A 24,460-nucleotide genomic window follows, 5' to 3' on the forward strand; every position below is an offset into this window, starting at 1 on the left:
TGCAGGAGTTCGGCCGGGCTCCCAGCGCCCGATGGACCCGCTGGGTTCTCCCAGCATTTTTGTGCGGTTCTTCCTGCAGCCTGTGCTGATTTTCTGACGGGCTGGAGTGAAGTATCTGCCAGCTGGTTCTGTGACAGGGAATGAGTGTGATTGAAGGCTGGCTCTGCCTGATATCACCCCGCAGGTGCGTACTTACAGGAACGAAGAGAGGGAGGCGTCCTCCAATCTGGCGAAATTCGCTTCACACCATCTGCCGCCGCACAAATAGCATGAATTTATCCATTGAATCCACGTTTGGCCGACTTCAGTGACGCATAATTTACCCAGCTCTGATGTCCATTCTTTTAATACTGCGAAAGCTTGATCATTCAACTCGTTCGTCTGACATAAATTTGCCTTTTGGAAAACCTTTGCCGTTCCTTTCACTCCTGGGTATCTGCAACGAGATAAAGAAATCCCCCAGATCCGGGGATGAAATCCCCACCAATCCCAGATTTCCCATGTATTGTCTGAGTACATACATAACATCACATACAACCCTGAGATTCCTTTTCTTGCAGGTGACGCAGAATCACCACTTATTGGTAGTGCAAAACAAAAACTCTGCTCAATGTACACAAGTAGTCAACTAAAATGTACATACTGACTGTTATATATGTATAGAGAGATAGAAAAAACAATAAAGTGCAAAAGCAAGAGTCCTTAAATGAGTCCCTGATTGAGGAGTCTGATGATGGAGGAGCAGCAGCTGTTCCTGAACCTGGTGGTGCGAGCCTTGTGGTCCCTCAACCTCTTTCCTGATGGCAGCAGCGAGAACAGAGCATGTGCTGGGTGGTGAGGGTCTTTGATGATTGCTGCTGCTCTCCGATGGCAGTGTCCCTGTAGATGTTCTCAATGGTGGGGAGGGTTTTGCCGATGATGTCCTAGGCTGTGTCCACTACGCTTTGGAGGGCTTTCCTCTCAGGGGTGTTGGTGACCCCATATCAGACCGTAATGCAGTCGATCAGCATATTTTCCATCACACATCTGTAGAAACTTGCCAGGGTTTTGGATGTCACATCAAATCTCCACAAACTCTTGAGGAAGTCGAGGCGCTGCTATGTTTTCTGCACGAAGCCATTGGTGTGAGGAAAGATCCCCCGAGATAGTGATAGTGTTGTTGCCATCTCTGTAACGTAGTTGGAGGATGGGCAGAACTTGTTCCTCAGTGCTGACCTTGTCTGTGTGGAGTTTGCACACTCTCTAAAAGGTTTAAGTTGTTAATTCATATTCATTTGTCACATTATAGCTGGTACAGGGAAGCGTTCTTCTGCGAACAGGTTATCTCTAACATTCATAGAGCCATGTAAAGTAGAATAAGAAGAGCACAATTACAGAGTATAGTTACAATGTGAAGGATTAATTTGAACCAAGCAACAACAGCAAGAAATCATTATTGAGGAGCTTGATTGCTTAAGGAACAAATGGTCTTTGATTTAAAAACTCAGAAATGCTGGAGGAACTCAGCCAGTCTCGCAGCGTTCCATTGGAGGTATATTACTGACACTTCAAGCCTGATCCCTTCCTCAAGTAAAGTCAAACTGTCCAAGTCTGCTGATGCACATTTTCACACTCCGACAGGAGGAGGGAGAAGAAAATGCATCTGGAGTGTGATGAGTCCTTTAGAGGCAGCAGAAAACATAGATGGAGCCCATGGAGGGGCAGGGAAGTTTGAGCAATATTTTGAGCCGCATTCACCACTTTCTGCAGCTCCTTCTGATCTTGAGTAGAGCAGCTCCCGTAGCATGCTGGTAGGTTAATGACCCAGGGAAATTTGGCCCTAGTGTGTGTCCGAGAGATAGAATTTGATAGATGGAGATGTGGGAAGAACAAAATGAGATCAGTGCAGAACGACTGTAGATTGATGATTGATGACTGGTATGGACTCATTGCTGAAGAACCTGTATCCATGTTGTATGTATCCATGTTGATTCAAGCATTAGTGACATACATTATTGTTCAATAAAGCAGAGTTCCATCTTCCTGCTACTTTATAATGCTGTGTTACATATCCGTATGCAGTACCCTTTCCATGAAAATGTGTATACTACTTTTTATTTTAGACGTATAGCACCGTAAGATACCCTTTTGGCCAATTTATATCCATCGACTTACAACCCTAGCACGTTTTGAATGGTGGGAGGAAACCAAACCCCCAAGGTAGATCCACGCAGACATGGGGAAAATGTACAAACTCGTTATAGACAGTGTAGGATTCAAACCCTGGTCCCAATTGCTGGCGCTGTAAAGGCAGTCCACTAACTGTTACGCCAACCAGGCTTTCAGTACCAGGGTCATGGGATCAAGTAATGCTGTTAAGAAGGTGCAGGTACTCCACACTAGTGGTGGGGGAAGGTGGTGTTAGGTACACATTCAAATAGACTTCAACATTAAATCAGATGACACTGGCTTTTGATGATATGGGAGTGTACTCTTCTTCAACACCTTGACTCACCCAGGGATCCTGTACAGTTTTCTTAGTAACAGAGGAGTGGCAGCTTCACATCAGTTCCATCTCAGATCAGAGAATTCATTGGGTTCTACAGCACAGAAACAACCCCATTGGCCCAACCTGTCCACTCTGATCAAGTTAGTCTCATTTGTCCACAACTGGCCCTTATCCCTCTAAACCAGCCATTCTCAATAGAGATCACAACACATTTAAGCAAAAGCCTTGTTTTTTTTTTCACTTCCCGTAACATAATTTTCATGTAGTTGGCATTGGTGTCAGTCCTGCACAAACGCTCAGCCTTGGGCAAGGTGTAGTACCCGTTTAGCCTCCCACTCAGGGTCAGTTGAAGCCGTGGATTGCAGATGGTGGATGGTTTTCACAAGCAGATTCTACATATTGGAATTTATGCTTGTAAAATTAAAAATGCTGTTGATCTGTTGATCAATGGCCAAGGTCACCCATCCAGTACAGACACCGCAACTGAAGGCAATGCAAAACCATTTCAGTATTTTTCTTATGTATAATCATGAACTCAACATCGACTATGGCCTCAGCTCAAAGTTGGAGCCTTCACCAAAGGAGAATAGTGAGGCAACAATTATAATTTGGATGGTCAGAAATTGTGACAGACGGAGAGACATGATTGCTGATGCCTAAGGGCAAGGCACTTGAATGATGATGTAGTTGGCAGGAGAGAAGTACAGAAGAAACCAAAACTTGACTGCTTCACAGGGAAGGAGGCCCATAAACTTTGAGCAGAGTCTTGGGGGGGGGGTTACAGCCTAAAAAAAAGTTTAGAATGGTGCTTTAAACCCTTTCCTAACCATATACCTGTCTAAATGTCTTTTGAACATCACAGTTGTCCCCACTTCTCCCAGTTCCTCTGGCAGCTGCTTCTGTTCACCCAACACTTCTCTTGGATAAATTAACACTCTTTGTGGGAACTGCTGCTGTTTTCCCTAAGCTGAACCTATGACAGAGTAACAATTAGATTGTGAGCTATCCTGAACTCAGAATGCACCTGAAAAAGTACAGTAATTTTCCTTGCTTTCTGATGCCTGTTTTCACGCTGAAGTGTGAAGCAATGTTGCTTCTTATCCTGCTTTCAAACAGGAAGGCATTCCCTTGACCAAGTGGAGAGTAAAGAATGCTTTGGAATTGAAAGCATGCCTTAATTTACTGTGACACCCAGGTCATAGCTCCAGAGATAGAACCTTGGTTTGCTAATGGATGCCACCTCATCCACTAAGACATTTCAAAGTGGAACAAACTCAATGCTGATTAGTTTATTTTATGATTATGAAAGCTTGAGTTAGACTAGAAAGCTCATAAGAACAGGAGGTGGTCCTGCAACAGACTCTGAGGAGGTGGAAATCTTGATAATCCTAGACAGCCCTTCAGAGAAACCAGTATCAGGAGTCAAGTAGTCTGCATAAAGAGATGGGAATAACATACACTAAATAGGCAGCTGCATTAATGCAGGAGGGAGGTTCTGAGGAGACAACACAGCAATTTGCAAAAATAGCATACTTTCTCAAAAGGTTTGCTTTCTGGAAGAAAAATGGAGAATACAATGGCCAACCTCAAGCTGAACACAAAGATAATTTCAGGTTTGCTGCATCATGTCAGAAGATGGAGAAACATTAAATTAACTTTTCTTGAATTTATCCTGTTTAACCACATAATGACGCTGACACATGGTGTTCATTCCACTGACCAAAAAATATTTTGCTGCTGATTTTCATTTGTACTCAGCATCTGATGCCTCTTGTGTCAGTGTCCAACAATAGACAGCCAACATTAATGGATTCCAGTTGCCCTGATACCACATTTCCATGGTTGCAATGTCCTGGTGAAACCTTTCATCATGTTCATCAATGACTGTACCAAGATCAGCAGGGAAGTCATCCAAGTGCAATACAGAAAGTGAATTTTCAATGACATGTTGCATTTCATGCTTTTATATGCTTGAAGTAGACAAAATTTGACAAGAACAACTTATTTAAAGCCTCCAGGAAGTCCATGTATACCACTTTTACTGCCTCATCAACTCAATCCATTACCTCAACAAAAAAAAACCAGATTTTTCCTTAACAAATCTGGATTAACTTTCCTTAATTAATCGCTTTTCCATAAGGTGACTATTAATCTGATCCCTGATCAATGTTTCTAAAAACTTTCCCACCTCTGAAGTTAAAGTAAAAACACAATGTTGGAGAAACTCAGCAGGTCAAACTGTGTATATAGCAAAGGTAGATACATAATCAAACATGCGGGCTTTTTTCATCAAGATATGAGCAAAATGTAGACAGGCGCCTGAATGAAATGGTGAGGGTGGGGGTGGCAAGACGGGGGAGGAGCACAGTCCCACAGGCAGGAGGTTATAAACCTAGAGAGCAGCAGGGATTACAGATGGGGAGCAGTGAGAAAATCCCACAGAATTCCTTCGGACAGCAGAGGAGAACTCCTTCAGGGTACTCAAAGAGATTTTGCAGAGTCTTGCAGTAGACAGGAATAAAACAAAATGTCTTCAGACACCGTGATTGAAGTAAAAACACAACGCTGGAGAAACTCAGCAGGTTGAACAGTGTCCTTTATATTACAAAGATAAAGAATCACAATCAATGTTTCAGGTTTGAGCCCTTCATCAAGGTTTAAGCAAAATGTCAAGCAGCTTCCAGAACCTTATACTTTTTAATGTAAATTTTATTTAAAATTTTTCACACATGTAAATAATATCCAAGTACAAAATATAACAATCAAATATTAATATCCAATCTATTACATGATGATATAAACCCCAACGCCCTGTCCCATTAAACTAACCCCAAAAGAAAAAAAAAGTGAAATAGTAAGAAAACCTAAAAAGTAAGAAGCAAGAATAAAAATCTAGTTGCTGCAAGTTTGCCCTTTGCTACATGGAATTAATCATTTAGAACATAATATTTCAAGGAGGTTAACAAAGTTTGAGGCTCAAGGAAAAGGTCTATATATATATTAATTCCTTCAATTCTTAAGTATGGGCACCAAATTTTAAAAAAATGTCACGTATATTTCTCAAATTATACAAGTGATCTTCTCCAAAAGAACACAACTATGTATTTCTGCGTCCCAACGCTCCATACCCAAGTGGGTATCTGATTTCCAATTCACTGTTATACATTTTCTTGCTATTGCTAAAGCAATCTTTAAAAATTGTTTTTGATATGTATAATAGTTTCAGTTTTGGTCATCCCCTCAATATTTCCTAATAAAAATAACATTGAAGTTTGTGGAAATTTGGGCTTATAACCCGTTTTAAATAAAACACTGAATTTGACCAAAAAGGTCTCACTTTGGAGCAAGACTAAGTAAAATGTAAAAAAACAGTACCTACCTCCTGACCACATCTAAAACACTAATCAGATAAATCTGATTTCAGCCTATTTGGCTTCTGCGGAGTGAGATATAACTGATGTAAAAAAATTGCATTGAACTAGCCTATAACTAACATTTATTTGTCATACTGTCCCAACACAACTCTAACCAATATACCTCATCTATATTAACATTTAAATCAGTCTCCCACATTGACTGGACTTGTGTATCCCCTGTTTAATAATTTCCTTCTGCAATAGAGTATAACATAGTAGATGTATTAAGAAATTTATTTCAGCTATGTAGCAATATTTTTACATCACCACATTTTGGTAATGGCATTGGTGGACCTAGTTTATTTCTCAAATAAGCCTGTAATTGATAATAACAAAGGGTATTATTTTGTATCACATGTTTATTTTTTAATTGATCAAATATCATTAAACTTCTACTTGCATAATAATATTCTCTATATCTAATTCCTTTCTGAAACCAAATATTTAAAAATTAATTAACCATTGAAAATAGGATAAGTTGATTTTGTATCAAAGGCATTTTAGCCCGAACCGCACTCCTTGTTCCAATTTCATCATTTACTTTATTCCAAATATTAATCAAATGCTTCAGCAGAGATGCTTCCCTTTCCCCAGATAAAAACTTTGCTTCCCATATATCTAAAATCTTCCAATTTCCTCTCTCCTATTTTAATCCATGCTGGGATTTCTTCTTCATCGAAGAAAGAAGTTAAAAATCTAATTGAGCTACCTTATAGTAATTTCTAAAATTTGGTAATTGCAAACCTCCTAACTCAAATTTCCAAATCAATTTATCTAAAACTCTTGATATCTTACTCTTCCAAAGAACAATTGTAATATATTTATTTAATTCTTGAAAAATAAATTAAAATAAATTGTGGTTTCATTATTGTCAATGTTTGAAATAAGTATTTAACCCAAGGAAATATATTCATTTTAACACAATTAACCCTACCCAACAGTGAAATTGGCAACATCTTCCCCTTATTTAAGTCCTTACTGATTTTCTTGAGTAAAGGTACATAATTCATTTTATATATATATTCTCTAACTTGTTATCTATCCATGAACTAAATATTTTATCCCATTCACCAGCCATTTAAACTGAGCTCATTGACATTTAGTGTAATCCCCTATAGTAAGAAGCACAATTTCATTTTTTTCCTCCCAGTTTACTTTATAACCTGAAACCTTACCATATTCCTCCAATCTCAAATATAATTTATGTAATGAACCTAAGAGTTTAATGATATTTGATCAATTAAAAAATAAATGTGATACAAAATACCTTTAGCGAATAGATTAATTTTATATTCTTCTTGATTAACCTTAAACCCTTTAATATCCAGATCAGCTTGTATTAGTTCTGCAAGAGGTTCAATCACTAAAATAAATAACACAAGTGATAAAGAGCATCCTTGTCTACTAGATCTAGTCAATGGAAACCATGAAGACTTGCCCATTCATAACAACTATAGTTTTAGGGTTATTTATATAAAACTTTAACCCAATTTATAAATGCTTGATCCATCCCACATTTCTCAAACACCTTAAACAAAAATTCTCACTCTAGTCTATCAAATGCTTTTACTGCATCCAAAGCCATGGACACACTTAGATCTCCCCTCTTTTGCATTAAATGTATTATGCTAAGTAACTTAGTTACGTCATCCGTAGATTTTTTTCTTTTTCACAATGCCTGTCTGATCCATATGTATCAATTTTGGTAAAAACTTCAACCTATTAGCTAAAACATTTGCAATTATTTTATAATATGTTTTTAACAAAGATTGGTTTATAAGAGGCTGGTTTTAAAGGAGCTCTTTTTTTGGCATTGCTGTTATTATCACAGTAGAGAAAGTTTCCAGGAGGGTATGTGTTACCATTGCCTGTTCTAATACATCCATAAAAGGAGAAATTAATAAATTCTTGAATTTAGATGCGAAACCACTTCCCTCGAAGTGAAAGGCACATTTAACTCCCTTTGCTCTTGTAAGGTTAAGAACAGTAGTCTTGTCTGTGATCAAAAAATCCTCTATTTCATTATCATCTCTCTGCGATTCAGATTTATACAACTGAGAATAAATTTTTTTGAAAGCCTCATTAATTCCATAAGGTTTATTAGTCACATTTGACTCTGTTTTAACTGCATTAATAGTTCCTGAAACTTGTTCTGTTTTCAATTGCCACACAAGGACCTTATGTTTCACCCAACTCATAATATCTCTGCTTAGTTCTCATTATGGCTTTCTCCATTCTACATGTTTGTAATGTATTATAATGAAGTTTATTTATTTATATACAAGTCTCCGACATTTTTCCTCAGAGACCTATCTTTGTAAATTCTTTTCTAAACATGTTATCTCTTTCTTCAATTGGTTCAACTCTTTCATATAATCCTTCTTAATTTTAGAAATGTAACTTATAATTTGTTCCCTCAAGTTGATTTTATGGGATGCAGTTAAGGCTTACTTATCATTAACAGAGTTAAAATTAGTCTGAAAGAAAATCTACCTTCAACAAAATCACAACAACCTGGTCTTTTTAATAACAGTGAATTAAGTCTCCATCTATAGGTAGGTCGTTCTTTATCTACTGTTGTAAAAGATCAGGTATAAATCTTGCTTTATAATCAACTTGATTAACTCTAAATTGAAGATGCGCTGACATTAAAAATAAGTCTATCCTTGCATAGGAATCATGTCTATTTGGATAAAAAGAACAATCTCGATCACTTGGATGAATTCTTCTCCATATGTCTATCAAGTTCAAATCCTTCATTAATGCAAAAGTAGACTTTTCTGCCTTTGCTCTTACTACTGTTCTAGATGATCTATCTAAAACTGAATCTAAACAAATATTGAAATCCCCAGCCCCTGCTAAGTTAAGAAATGTTTCTTGTATAAACTTTTCATCATCTACACTTGGTGCATACACATTCAATTTGTCTATGACATATCTACCTGCAGGGTCATTCACTGTATTTTGTATCATGACTGGAAGTGTCTTCTTTATCAAAATTGTTACTCCTCTTGCTTTCGAATTAAGCAAAGAGGCTGTGACATGTCCCACGCAGTCTCTTTTTAATTTCTGATGTTTCTGGTTCAGTTAAACGAGTGTCTTGTAAGAAGGTTACATCTAAATTAATTTAACAAAAAGTCAATATTCTCTTCCTCTTCACAGTTCCTTTCAGCCCATTAACATTAAAACCAAGAAAATTCAATAAATTACTCAAACATATCAGGATAAAAGAATATCTTCACTCCATGGATTTCTAATGGACCTTGTCATTCCTTAGTGCCTTGAGCTGCCAGAGCCAGTACTTTCTCTACATCTTGTTCCCAAAGAGATTTTATAAGAACAGATCTTGTTTTTTGATCTGAAGGAGGTCGTGGTCTCAGGGCTCAATTGCAATAACATTTTCAAATTTATCAGGTCCCAGGACCTCTGGAATCCAGTGCTAAAAAAAACATTGCATTTTCACCTTCTTTTATGGCCAACAATTTTAATATAATATAATTTCTTCTACTAAAATTTTCTAGTAGATCAACTTTTTCTCAAAATTTCTTCTTTAGAATGGCCCATGCATCAGTATCATTCTCCACTCTCGCTATTCTATCCTGTCCATCTTCTATACCACCTTCCACAGTCTTAACCTTATCCAGTTTATTTTGCATTTCTGAACAATAGCAAAATATTTCTGAATTTTTAATATTTGCTTTTATTTCTCTCAATTCTTTCAGTAGCTGGGCATTAGTACATTCTTCCTCTTGTAATACTTCATTTTTCCTACCTTTGTCTTTAAGAACTTTCATTTGCCTTGTCAGCTCTTCTTCTTGATCTTCCTCATCTTCTTCTTAGTCACTAACCTGTGAATCTGACAGAGTGATCTCCTCCTCTTCAAGGTATAGCATCTGGTATGTATTAAGAGGTAGGACTGTTGGCTCCAGCAACATCTTGGGGCTCTTCAGGTCTGCACATGCGCGTCTGTCCCCACAGGCGCAGTTCAACATCCTCTTCCTCTATGCCATCATCCCGTAGAGACAGTTGTGGTGGTGCTGTGGAGCGTCGAAAGGTCCCTGAAGGGGCACGATTCGCCTTAGGATGAGCCCTCACCTCAGCTCCTGGATCCATGGGCCTTTTTTCTTTATCCTGTTGTTCCATCTGTGTTTGCAATGGGCCAGTGACAATTTTTCCTCTTAAGTGATATAATTAGAAAGCTGTATAGAGATTGTAAAGCAGCTCTTAATAGTTTTGGTTAATTTCATTTTACCCATTTAGTACTTTTTTACCAATTCCTGGAAGAGTCAGAGTTCAACATCCTGACTTAATCACATCACATTACTCAATCACATCATGTAACCGATCCCCTGAACCGTACATTTTGATGAAGGGGTCAAGCCTCAAACTTTGGTTATGTATCTTAATCTTTGATAATGTAAAGCACATTGTTCAATCTGCCGAGTTTCTCCACATTGTTTTTACTTCTGTGTTTTACTTTCTGAAGTTATATTGACTGGCTATTCTTTACTTGTAATTTTTGAGAAAAAAAAGAATAATGTTCACCGTTTTCCTGTCTGATGGCACTACTCTGTACCCAGAGCATTTAAAGATCATTGCCAGAGAGTCTGGAGCCAAAAAACAAACTGCTGGAGGAACTCAGTGGGTCAGGGCAAATTCAGTTTCACCCAAAATATCGACTGCGACTGTTCATTTCCCTTCCACAGATGCTGCCCAGTCTTATGGGTTTCTTCAATACTTTGTTTTTCCCTTGCTAAACATTATGGTCAGTGCTCCTGGGATTTCTTTTTGCATTTCCATCCTGTCCAGATGACACATTCACTTGGCTTTTAATAGTGGTTGAATCTCTACAGCACCTTCTCCATCACAACTACATCCTTCCTATAGTGTGCTGACAAGAAGTATACACAATACTGGATGTATGATTAGCCAGTGATTTGTAAAGTTGGCACCATGACAGCCCAATGTTTGTAGTCTAGCTCCCGAACTATGAAGGCAAGTACCGCAAATGCTTTCTTTACCACCCTAAATGTTGCTACTTTCAGGGGATGATGGATTTGAACCCCTTGGACTCAGTGCAGTGGTGATGGTAGAGGTACTGCCAGAATGGTTGTGATGAAGGAGTAAATGGTGACTGAGGGAATCTGGCTTCAAGCAGAAAATCCATCTGTCACTCACACTCTCTCTCTACAGGAGTATCTATATAACAGAATCTATCTTTTTATAAAGAGAAGGGAGGGGAGTGGGGCTGAGGTGGAGAATAGATCAGCTTATGATTGAATGAGGGAGTGGACGACAGGTTGAATGGCTTACTTCTGCTCCAGTATCTTATGGTTCTGTCTCTGTTTGATATTGGTACTGTCAGAATGGTTCTCATGAAGGAGTGAATGATGAATGAGGAAGTCTGACTCTAAGGAGGGTTGCGCTCACAGCACCACCTCCCAAGGCACTCACCTTTGACTATGAGACCATTTCGTGATTGCAGTCAGTTAAAGAGGTGGAGGAAGCCCAGGGAGAATCTGAGTCTGTATTACTGGGCATCCATTTAGCCATCATCAGCCTTGCAGTGAGGTCAGCCTGCTGCATTACAAAGTGAGACCAAGGGAAGACCTTTGGAAGTGAACTGGCCCGGTGCTGACCTTTGGAAGTGAACTGGCCCTTGATTACCGTTCAGCCAATGTCAAGAGAGCTGAGCATCTGGTCATTGGCACATCGCTGCTTGTAGCATCTTGCTGTGCAGTGTTCCCTCTAAACATGCATGAACAAATGTGTCGGTGTGCTTACTTGCACAAAACAGAAAGGATGCACACGTGCGCACATCAATTCCCTTTGTACACCCGCACAGAGTCTGCTCGTGCATGCATGCACTACTTAGAGGGAACACTGTTGCTGTGCACAAGTTAGTTTCAGTCTCCTGCATCATGCAGCCAGAGCTTAAAATTTTTTGATTCTCAATGCTCTGAGACAACTGGGTGAGATGCTACTGAAATGTACCTCTTTCTGGTGATCAAAAACTTGACTGTAGCCTTGACACGGCTGTTTCTATTCAAGCTCCTCTTGAATATTCTTCACTTCTTTGACAATCAGGTTATATCAGCTGTGAAAAAGTGCATGAAAAACAAAGTTAAGGACTGCAGTTCAGTTTAACATGGCAACATTTGGAATCAGGGGCAATTATTGCTATCCATTCTCCAGCCTCTGGGCAGTTCTACATAAAGGCAGTATGAAAACAGAAACCTCTCTATCATTATATATGCATTCATATATTTAAGTATATACATCTCTATCTAATGAAAAAAAATTAGATGTTCAGCACAGTAACAGCCCTTGTGGCTACGAGCCCGTGCCACCCAATTGACCTACATCCCTGGTACATTTTGAACAGTGGGAGGAAACAGAAGCCCCCAGAGGAAACCCACGCAGTCCCAGGGAGAACATACAAACTCCTTACATACAGCACAGGATTTGAACCTCAGTCCCGATCAATGGCGCTGTAACAGTGCTGTGCTAAACATTACACTAGCTGTGCCACCTCTATCTATCTGTCTTTATATCTATGTATATCTCACACACACTGTAGATATCCACATATATAAACACACACATATGCATATACACTAATATACAGAGTAGTAATGTGGTTAATTCATCTTGATAAATTGAGAAGTTATTGAGCTAGAACATTTCCATTGTAGGCAGTTGAATTAGCTGTGATATTGCACGCAACACTTTTAGATTTATTAGGCTGTTTGTGTTGGAAATTGTTCTCTTAACAAAAATGTATGTATTGATTAACGTGGCAAATGCAAAGAGTGACAGCCGCTGTCACACAGCTCTATGTTGCTGGAATGGGTAACCTTGCCCATTGGTTGAAGGATTACCCTGTTCATTCCTACTCCAGTTTGGTTTGAAGTGTCATTTTTCACATGACCCGAATACATAAAACAATGTAACTGACAAATTAATGACTGTGGCGCAGGGAAATTATTAATGTGTTTTTGCTTAAGTCCATATATCAGGTTGCTTAACTCTGCAAATATCGAGGGCTGACCTGTCAAAGGACCTTAGTTTGATTTGCAAGGAAGCAAACATTTTGGCCATTGATGGTTTAAAGGGACCTTTTGCCTGCAGGCATACTTGCCATCTATCCCCATGGCTTCACAGGTGCCAGATTAATGCCCAGCCTTCTCACCTTCATACCCAGTGACAGATTGCCCCACTGGATCAGAGTTTGGATGATGAAAGGATTGAGAGGAGGGCAAACGGGGTGGTCCACTTTGGGAAAGGTACACAGATTTCAAGCTAGATTCTCACAGCTAGGAGTGAGGCCCATTCTGATGTTACCTCTGTTGCTCTGGCTGCATCTGAGCTGAGGATTCTCATCGCAAGGTACTATATGTGGATCTATGTTGTTGGAGGGTTACAACAGGTAGGCGCTAGTGTGTGGCAACTGTTCAAGTTCAATGTCAGAATCTGTCATGAACATGTCACTAAATTCATTAAAAAAGGATCACAGTGCAAACATTTCTATAAACCACATTTCAAAATAAAATGGTGCAAGAAAAAGAAAAAGATAAAATGAGGCAGTGTCTGTGGTTCATTATTCATTCAAGAATCTGATGGCAGAGGGGAAGAAGCTGCCCTTGTGCTGCTGAGTGCTCGACTTCAGGCTCCTGTAGCAGAGTGAAGAGGGCATGGCCTGGGTGGTGGGGGTTCTTGAGGACAGAGGCTGCTTTAAGACACCTCCTCGTAGATATCCTTGATGGAGTGGTCTGGTGCCCGTGATGTTGCAGGCTGAGTTAACAACCCTTTAGTTTTTGTTGTCCTGTGCATTGGCACCTCCATACCAGATTGTGATGCAACCAGCTAGAATGCTCTCCATTGTACACCTGTAGAAGTTTGAGTCTTTGGTGCCACACAGAATCTCTTCAAACTCCTCAAAAAAAAACACCACTGGTGAGCCTTCTTCATGACTGCATTGACATGGAGGCTCCAGGACAGAGCCTCAAGAACGGTTGACAGACAGCCAGGAATTTGAAGTCCTTGACCCTCTCCATTGCTGAACCCTCAGTGAAGAGGGGTTTGTGTTCTCCTGACTTCCTCCTGAAGTCTACAATCACCTCCTTGGTTTTGCTAATGTTGAGTGTAGGATGCAATGATGGAGGTGGTTTTGGGAAGAGAGCAGTTAGATATCTCATACAGAGTACAAGTATGATACAGGACAAAAATACAGAGAGAAGCCAGTAGGTACGGAGCACTGTTTTACTATTGAGGTTCATTCAGGATAACAGTGAGAAAGAAACGGTCCTTGAATCTGATGGCGCGTGATCTCATATTTGTGAATCTTCTTCCTGAAGGGAGGGAGTGGTGGCCAGGGTGGGATGAGAGTTTTAATAGTTTGGCTGCTTCTCCAAGGCAGCTGGAGTTAGAGTCAATAGAGGGGAGGGGAGAGTGTGTGTGATGATCTGTGCCACCTTCACAACCCTTTCCAGTTCCTTACAGTCTTGGGTGGAGTAGCTCTCATCCCCCTGCAGAGATGTACGCTGAAAGGACGTTTTTACTGGTGCCCCTGTAAATGTTGCTGGTGGTGGTGGGGGGGGGGGGCCATGCCAAATTTGCTCAGGCTCTAGGAAGTAGAGGTGAAAGTGCACTTTGTTGACCATGTCATCAATGCAGGTGGATCAAGACAGGTCACTGGAAATGTTTACACAAGTTGTTGACTAGCTCCACCCCAGCACCTCTCCCATCCTCTCCAACTCTACATGATTTGTTCAGTGGTCAACTTGCCAGACTAAATCCAGAAACCATTCCAAGTCACCTCACACTTGTCCTCTCTGCCAAGTTACTATCTATTTTCTGCACCCTTTGTGACTTTCAATTTTCTATCTGATCCCCTTTGACTGTTAGGGACAGCCAGTGCTTGAGGTGGCGAGCAGAAGTGTGGAAGCATCATCTTAGCCCCAGAGACTAACATTAAACGAGCCTGATTACTCATCAGCTCTTTATCCAATTTCTCAATTATTATGTATGCAATATTGCTGCTTTAAACCAACAGGAACAGTTTTTTCAAATATCATTGCAGTGGGATTCTGAACGGCTCACAATTATTCAGCAAAAGACATTTTTGCTTAGAAGTGGATTTCCATAAAGAGCAAAAGACATTCTGAAAACATTGCAGGCTGTAGTTATAAATCAAAGATGCCACAATTCAAGAGAGACCAAGACACTGTAGATGTTATCTAGAGCTACATACAAACGGCTGGAAGAACTCAACGGGTCGAGTACACCTGTGGGAGCAGAAAGGAATAGTCATTGTTTCAGATCAAGACTCCCTGAATCAGGGCTGAGAGTGGAGAGAGAAAATAGCCCACATAGCACAGGGGGGTGGGGGTGAGACAGGGGCAAGCAGGTGATAGGTAGATTGAGGCACAATGATTCAGCCATGCCGGTGTGGGGGAGGGGGGGGGGTGGATGTGGATTGGGTGACAGTAGCTGGTAAGCAATAGGCAAAAGTGAACAAAGGGAGAGGAGAAAGGTCTGATGGAGGCAGGTAGGGGGGAGAGGAGGGTGAAGGTGGAGAAAGCTGCTGGTTTTAGAAACAGGCCCTTCAGGCCCATGAGCCCAAATAGACTCATTTGATTAATTTACTTACTAACCTGGTAAGTCTTATGAAAGTAAGAACTCAGACATGAGGAGAACATTAAAAACTCTGTGTAGAGAGTGCAGATTAGAACCTGGGTCGCTGGCACAGTGATGGTGTTGTGTTACTCATGACGCTAACCGTGCTGCCACGGATCAAAGGATCCCAATACAGGAAGCAGACAAATAAGGAACAATTAAGGGAGCGAACCAAAGGTTGGGGCGATCCAAGGGTGAAATGAGTGGGCAGTAAGTGGATGAAACCAGGAGGGGGGAGAGGGATGAAATGGGTGATGGGAGTACTGGATTGGAGGGGGGGGGGGAGGAAAGAGGAGAGAATGAAGGTGGAACAGAACCAGAGAGGAGAACACAGCAGATGAGGGTGACCTGAAATTGGAAAATTCAGTGCTTGTGTTATTGGGTTGTAGTTGCCCCAGGCAGAATAGGGGGTGTTCCTCGAGTTGGTGTTGGGCCCCACCCTCCCAGTGAAGAAGGCAGAGAAAGCATGGGAATACAACCCAAGAGGTCAGGATGGCCATCACAGGATCGGACTGAACAGTGTAGAGGGCTGATTCTTACTGGGGTATATTCACGCCCCTGCATGCACTGATCCTCACTGGGGAGGCTGTGTGGTTGTCATCTTAGGAAAGAAGTTTTTCTCCAGTGCTGGGACAGAGAGCAGGAAGTGAGAACTGTTGACAGAGCATGAAACATGCAGGAGGGAGATGGAAAGCCAGTGGTCAGAGTAGGAGGGGATTGGCTAACGAGAGTAAATGCACCAAACCTGAGCACCATTTAGTCTTTTTATTTCTAACAGTGCAGTACTTTGCTTTTGCGCCTCCTCCCACTTTGCTTCCTGCAAGAACTCCATTCTTTTCTCAAATTCTTTTGCTCCATTGCTTCAGAAGATGAGACTTTCCATGCTAGTGTCTTCCTTCCTTGTTAATTGTAACTCCTTCTCTACCATAATCGACAAACTCCCACAGTTCAGCTTACACCTCCCACTCAGACACAGAAAGGCTTCACCTCCTCATCTTTCTCTTCACCAGCCTCCACCTTCCAGGCATCAAAAAATCATCATTTCTGCCATCTTCTGTCAGATTCCCCTCTGTTTCACCCTTCCATTATCTTTCAGAAGTGATTTGTTACCTTCCCTGAAATTCTAGTCTATTATCTGTCTTCTCAAAGTTAGTGCAACACCGTTACAGCACCAGTGTCCTGGGTTTGAAACCAGCACTGTCTGCAAGGAGTTTGTACATTCTCCCCATGCCTGTGTGGCTTTCTTCCTGGGGCTCCAGTTTCCTCCAACCCTTCAAAGCATTCCAGGGGTTGAGGATTAATTGGGTGTAATTTGGTGGTATGGGCTCATGGGCCAAAAGGGCTTGTTACTGGGCTGTCAGTCTAAGATATATTAAAAAACTCAAAAAGTCCCAGTGAAGAAGCAATCACTTAGACTTTTTTTTTCCTCCTTCAGTTGATCTCCTTTGCACTAAACCAAATCCAAGTTGTCTAGCTCTCCATCCCACTCACACTGAGGTCTTCGATTTTAGCCTCCTACACTGTTCTACTAAAACTCAACACAAGCATGAGGAACAACAGCTGAAGTCCTGTCTGCTCCCATTGCAGCCTTTAGGATTCAAAATGAATTGACAGCTTTGGGTAATCAGCCATTCCAGAACATCATCTCATGCCTGCAGCATTTGGGAGAGGAAAGACAGGGTAGAAATCCATTTGCTTCTCTTCTTCTCCTTTCCCAGCAGATGACCACAATCCAGTTACACGACAAAGCCCACATACATTTCCACAATTTCGTGCATCCATAGGATACTGCAGCCCAATGATTGGGAAGAGAGGGCATTACATGCAAAAACCCTCCCCATCATCAAGAACATCTTCAGGAAACACTACTATTGGAGAGTAGCAGCATTCATAAGGGGCCACACCACCCAGCACACACTGTTCTCACTGTTACTGTCAGGGAAGAGACACAGGTGGGTCATATTCAGTCCAGGTGGGTCATATTCAGTCCAGGTGGGTCATATTTAGTCCAGGTGGGTCATATTCAGTCCAGGTGGGTCATATTCAGTCCAGGTGGGTCATATTCAGTCCAGGTGGGTCATATTCAGTCCAGGTGGGTCATATTCAGTCCAGGTGGGTCATATTCAGTCCAGGTGGGTCATATTCAGTCCAGGTGGGTCATATTCAGTCCAGGTGGGTCATATTCAGTCCAGGTGGGTCATATTCAGTCCAGGTGGGTCATATTCAGTCCAGGTGGGTCATATTCAGTCCAGGTGGGTCATATTCAGTCCAGGTGGGTCATATTCAGTCCAGGTGGGTCATATTCAGTCCAGGTGGGTCATATTCAGTCCAGGTGGGTCATATTCAGTCCAGGTGGGTCATATTCAGTCCAGGTGGGTCATATTCAGTCCAGGTGGGTCATATTCAGTCCAGGTGGGTCATATTCAGTCCAGGTGGGTCATATTCAGTCCAGGTGGGTCATATTCAGTCCAGGTTCAACATGTGCAAAGAGAATCAAGGCTGGATATGAGTTTTTAACAAATAATAGTGGTCTTTATTTACTCACAGGGGAATTCACAAAAATAACCACACATCGGTGCAAAGAAATCACTGCTAACATTCTCAGTTACCAATTGGGAACATGAGGGCTAAACATAAACACCAACCCTCTCTATCTGTAGCAATCACAACACTAAATACTGAACAATAAATACTAAATTAATTACAGCTAACAAATATATCAAAAGAACCTGGCATCCAACCCACAGCTCAGGATCCACTACTAGCCCTTTGGTGCCACCCATGGCCTGCAGTCAGGTGTTCAGTGATGGTCTCAAGGCAGCAGGAAAAAGAACTAGAAGACACCACTTGTGGGCTTTTTTTTCAAAGCAAGGCCCATCCACATGACCTGAAAGAACCAATCACACATCAGACTCATCTATGGGCAGAGCTAACCATTGATTAGTACCTGGAGGACCAATCATATGACAGCTGCAAGAGCCAATCACACATCAGCCTCACATGTGGGCAGATCTAACTCTTAATTGGCAGGTGAGGTCTGTTGGAAAGGTCACGTGACCCTCCCATTACAAGGTGCCACAAGGCTCACACTGCCAGGTTCAGGAACAGTTGCTACCCCTCCACCATCAGTCTCCTCAACAACAAACTCAATCAGGGACCATTTAATATTTTAGCTCTTTATTTTTTTTCTCTGTATTGCAGTCAGTTTATTTATATTTCTTTATTTGTTTACATATGTATGTTGAGTACAATTTTTTTTGCATTATCAGTAAATGGTAATTCTGCCTCACATGCAGGTAAAGAAATCTCAGGTTTGTATATGATGACATGTATGTGCTCTGACAATAAATCTGAAATCTGAGAGTCAGCGGGAAGGGAGTGACTGATGACGAGCAGTCACTGACCCTGACAACCTGTAACAAAGTGAATGAATACTCATAGTGGATATGACAATGTATTACAGTCATGGAAGTAATGCTGGCCGTTTTTGATATTGCAATTGATAACTCCCCAACACAGCTGAATTTCTCTCTGTCCTCTCAGGGACCTATCATTGCATGGCACTGCCAACAATAGCAATGCAACAGAATGGTCTGCGCGGAGGGAAAAAGGAATTTTACTACAGAAATCTGCACAAGTACTGTTTAAAAATGTGTAAAAACGCTCTGCCAGATAAACTCAGCAGATCACACAGCATATTTTTTATAAAACCATAAGACATAGGTGTGGAAATAGGCCATTCAGCACATCTACTGCACTGCCATCCCCTCTTCTCCCATTTCCTCCTGTGCCCTTCCTCCACCTATTACTTCCTGCTTGCACTCCTCCCCCTGTCCTCCCATTTTGTTTGGGTGCCTGCCTACATTTTGTCCATACTTTGATGAAGGGCTCAAGCCTGAAACGTTGGTTATATCTTGGTTCTATAAAGTCCAGTGTTGGCCCTACTGAATTTCACCAGCAATGTGCTTTTACTTCAACCATGGTGTCTGCAGGCTTTGGTGTTTTACTTAAGAGACTGTAGACACTGGAAGCTGCAACAAAAAAAAATTGCTGGAGGAACTCAGTATCCCGAGCAGCCTCTGCGGAGGGAAGAAAGTCGTCAGTGTGCCAGATTGAGACCCTGCATCAGGAATGCTGGGCTGCCTTCATCAGAAGGAATATGGTTAAAAAAAATTAGATGTGTCTAGGATTAAATGGGAGCATGATTTAAGTTGCGAGATTAGTCAGGTGGATTGGGAAAATATGTGTTATGATGGGTTGACTAAATTAATTAATGTAAGATATAGTTTGGTTAATTATAATTTTTTGCATCAGTTATATTTAACCCCTGAAAAATTGAAAAAAATATGGATTTAGTCATTTAGATCTGTGTTTTAGGTGTGGACTATGTGTTGGAACATTTCTACATTCTGTTTGGTTTTGTGATAAAGTTCAACCTTTTTGGTTTAAAATTAGGATTTTTCTTCAAAGTTTGTTTAAAATTCAATTTCCTTTAGATCCCAAAATTTTTTTGTTAGGTTGTTTTATTCCGTTAGTGGACTTGGGGTTGGATAAGTTTCAGACAGCATTTATTCGTCTAACATTGACAGTTGCTTGTAAATGTATTGCCATGTCTTAGAAAGATGAAGTGGAGTTAAATTTAACTCGATGGCATAATGAGTTGAAGTCCTGTATTTATATGGAGAAAATAACACATAATTTACATAATAATTATTATTTTTTTTGTTAAGATGTGGACACCTTATATGGAGAATATGAATTTAGTAATATTGTAAATTACTGAATGTTTTTGTTTATTTTTAATGCTTCCCTTGAGGGTTTGGTTTTTGAGGGGGGAGGGGGTGGGATTGTTTTATTGATTTATTATTATTAGTTTTCTTATCCTGTAAAAATCTGTTTATTCTTATTGAAAAATATTAAGTGAAGTTTTTTTTAAAAAAGGACTGCAGCGGTTCATTGAGGTGATGAACCATTGGATCTTGTATAGCACCTTCTCGTAGGCAGCAATGCTCATGTTCTGTGCATGAAGATGTTAAAATAAGTGCTGTGAGAGATTTGCAGATGTGAAAGTCTCTGTTTAAGTCGAAATTCTTCCTTTCTCTCTGTCCCTTTCTAAATCTTGCTGCTGGTTTTAAAGCAGGTTTCCAATTACTGCCGGTGTCCTTGGTTGTATGTTGATGCTCCCAAATTGTTCCAATGCCAACAGCACTGGCAAGTTTGCTGGAAACGTGATACCAGTGTATCACTAGCTTAATGGGATAAAATATCACACAGATTCCCTTCTCCCTTGTGGAGAGAAATAAAAACCTGCAAACCACTCAATGCCTCTCAGCCAAGTCTGGTTTGCTTGCTAGTTCCAAATCTCGGAGCAAGGCATCACAACGGCTTACTGTTTGATTTAGACATCCAGTACATTTATCTTGGAACTCCAGCTCAGTTAAAGATGAGGAACCCGGTACTAAAAAAAATTAAATGTAGACATAAAGCGTGTGCACTGACCCTCACTGTGGAGGGGGAGGGGGCGGGGGTCCCGCACGCGCACTGACCCTCACTGGGGGAAGGAGTACCGCGTGTGCACTGACCCTCACTGGGGGGAGTCGGTGTCCGTACTGACCCTCACTGGGGAGGTGGGGTCCTGCATGCACACTGACCCTCACTGGGAGGGAGTCCCGCGTGTGCACTGACCCTCATGGGGTGGGGGGGGGGGTGGGCTTTGTGCACACTGACCCTCATTGGAAAATTAGGTGCTCAACTATTAAAACGAGTATTAAAGTTCTTTTCTTTCTGAGGTTCCTTTCTCAATCATTTTCAAAATTTATGGTTCAATTATCTTTGCTTTTATATAAAAAAATCTTTTTTTTCTATTTCTTGAATTAGTATTGAAATGAGTAGTTGATACCTGGCTTTGATAGTATCGCTCAAATTGGGGTTAGAAATTAGATTAGTTATAGATTTTTTTCTTTTTTAAAAAAAAAATTAACATGGATCATATGTATCTTGTTTACTATCTATTAATTTCTATTTGAACTTTATATCATATATATCTATAAATCTGATATATATTTTATCTTAAAAACCAATAAAAAGATTGAAAAAGAAAGACATTCAATGTGGTAACCGGCCCTCTTGGCCCACGAGCCCGTGCCTCATAATTACACCCAAATGATCTATGACTCCCGGTACATTTTTGAAAGGTGGGAGAATGTACAAACTCCTTACAGACAGCACCAGATTCAAACCCAGGTGTCTGACAGCGTAACGCTAACCGTGCTGCCCTAATTAGTCTTGGTCCAGATTCACTAGTGCAGCCACTATCTGAAATCATACTCATTACAGACATGAAAGAGGCCATTTAGCCCATTGAATCGGTGCTGACAAGCCCATTGGCAGCATTACCCTGATCTTTCCACATTGTCATTCTATTGCAATTGGGTCAAGACAACTCCCTTGTTAAACCTCTCATTCTTCCATGGGCCACCTGATAGCAATTACTGATTAACAGGGATGACCTGCAATGACAGGATGGACCATTAACAGGTGCAATGATGTGCATTAATTTCTCCTCCTGTTCATTTCCTGTGATCTGGTTAAGACTAGCATTCATTGCCCATCCTAAGAGGTGCATGAGAGATTGCTCATTGTTTGATAGGTCCTTCTAGAATGCTACTGGAGAGGAAGCTCTGGAATTTAAATCTAAAGACTTTCATCTAAATTGGGAAGTTGTCCCCTGCTGCCCCTTTGCCTGGTGGGAGAGCTGGCAGATTTGGAATCCTGGGTGAGTAAGTGCAGTGTTTTCTTTTAACCTTGACCCACAGTGCATCAGCAGGGGGGAAAGGTCAAAGTTTCAGGTGTTGGGTCTAGGCATTGACCAAGTGAGCTGCTTTGAGCTGGATTACTTGAGAGTTGTTGGAACTGCACCAATCAAGACACATGGCACCTAACTGCATACCTAACTTGTCCTTTGTAGCTGATGGATGGAACTTGGGGTCTGAGGAGATGAGCCACTTGCCTTGAGATGCCTGTCCTCTAACCTGTATTTGGAAGGAACTATATTTACTTGGCAGTCTTTCTAATGCTCTTCCAGGAGCTTACAGAAGGTCATTCAGTGAAGTAGCAGAAGATGGCCACCCTTGCCAAGATATTATTTAAGTGGCACTGCTTATTATTTAAATGGCAAGCGGTTGCAGCATGCTGTTGTGCAGAAGGACTTGGGAGTGCTTATGCATGAATCACAGAAGGTTGGTTTGCAGGTGCACCAGGCTATCAAGAAGGCAAATGGAATGTTGGCCTTCATTGCTAGAGGGATTGAATTTAGGAGAAGGGAGGTTACGCTGCAACTATACAAGGTTCTGGTGAGGCTGCATCTGGACAACTGCGTGCACTCCTGGCCTCCTTACTTGAAGGATGTACTGGCTTTGGAGGTGGTTCAGAGGAGGTTCACCAGGCTGATTCCGAGTTGATGGGGTTAACATATGAGGAAATATCCAGTCATCTGTGACTGTACTTGCTGCAATTTAGAAGAATGAGAGGGGATGTTCAAGAAACATAAAATTATGAAAGGCAAAGATAAGATGGAGATAGAAAAGTTGTTTCCATTGGTGGGGGAGGCTAGATCTAGGGGACAGAGCCTCAAGGTAATATTGAGGAGGAACTGCCTTTCCCAGAGGGGGGTGAATCTGTGGAATTTGCTGCCCATTGAAGCAGTGGAGGTGACCTCAGCAAATATATTTAAGATAAGGTTTACATAGTAGGGGAATGAAGGGGTAGGGGGTAAAAGCCTATCAGCAGATCAGCCATGATCTCATTGAGTGGTGAAGCAGGCTGGATGGGCTGACTCCTGCCCCTATTTCTCATGTTCCTGTGTCAGTCAAAAAACCCCCAAAGCCAACTGGCATTTTTTGGAAATGGCACATGCAGATAAATGAGTAGCTAAGTGCTGCATCTAATAGGTGACTTCATCAAAAGTAAACTGTGCAGCCCAATCTCTGAGGGAGGGCGAGACTAATACACACTCTGGGACTTAGTTGCAGCAAGTTCTTGAAACTGGAATTTCACTTGAATTATCTTTGATTTGAAGGAGACTTCGAGGTGGTCTGTGCTGGAGCTTATTGGTAGGAGACCCTCTCCAAGGGCTTGTTGGTGGGTTTTGGAATGGCATGGAGTCCTGTTACTGTGCTGTAAAATTTAAAAAAAAAAAAAAAAAATTGATATTGTATTGTTGGAATAAACTTGACCTCAATTACAATGTCCTCCTGCACATCTAGATCCTTATTCAGTTGTTGGCAAGCTCCCAGAGGTGGGATGATGCAAGATGCCCTTGCACTGTTTGAAGTGTACATTTCTCTCTGCACCTTGCTTTTGTAACTTTTCACTCTGCCTTGCTGTATGATTGCACCCTGCAATTTAAGAATAAATGGTGGTGCTTCTGTAATGGCTGGTGCGGCTCTGGGGAGAGCAGGGAGTGAAGACGCTGCATTCCTCCACAGGCTTATACCGCCCAGTCCTACTGCCACAATTCCATACAGGTTTTAAGCGGCCTGTTAAATGAGCCGACGGTGTTTTATTTTAAAAGCCAGTGGAGTCTGGACACAAGATGGCGGTGCCTGTGTTCAGCAGCAGCTTTGAGGGGTTACAGACTCCAAGGAAGGACTGGTGCAGGGCAGTGAGGTGATTTATGGTGAGGAAAGCATGCAGACTGCGGGTAACTTGTGGTCAAAGGACTCGTACCGGGCTGTGGACCGGCTCAAGACTGGCTGCAGGGATACCAGGTGTTGGAACAGGAATGTAATGAGGCGCTACGGATCCTGAAGGGTTCCTGTGTCCGAGGTGTGCATCTGGAGCACAGACTGATGACAGTTTGGACTGAAGTCTGTGTGGC

The 24,460-nt window shown here is 41.4% G+C and overlaps 1 long non-coding RNA gene across 1 annotated transcript; it reads right to left on the reverse strand.

The window, feature by feature from the left end:
• Nucleotides 1-219: 219 nt before the first annotated feature.
• LOC138756617 (uncharacterized) lies at nt 220-15,260 on the reverse strand. Its single transcript, XR_011353194.1, has 3 exons — nt 15,158-15,260; nt 11,899-12,001; nt 220-436 (listed from the first exon to the last, which is right to left on the reverse strand). It is a non-coding gene; the product is annotated as an uncharacterized lncRNA (long non-coding RNA).
• Between the last annotated feature and the right edge of the window lie 9,200 nt (nt 15,261-24,460).

The sequence above is a fragment of the Narcine bancroftii genome, chromosome 3, assembly GCF_036971445.1.
Source record: "Narcine bancroftii isolate sNarBan1 chromosome 3, sNarBan1.hap1, whole genome shotgun sequence".
NCBI classification, from domain to species: domain Eukaryota; kingdom Metazoa; phylum Chordata; class Chondrichthyes; order Torpediniformes; family Narcinidae; genus Narcine; species Narcine bancroftii.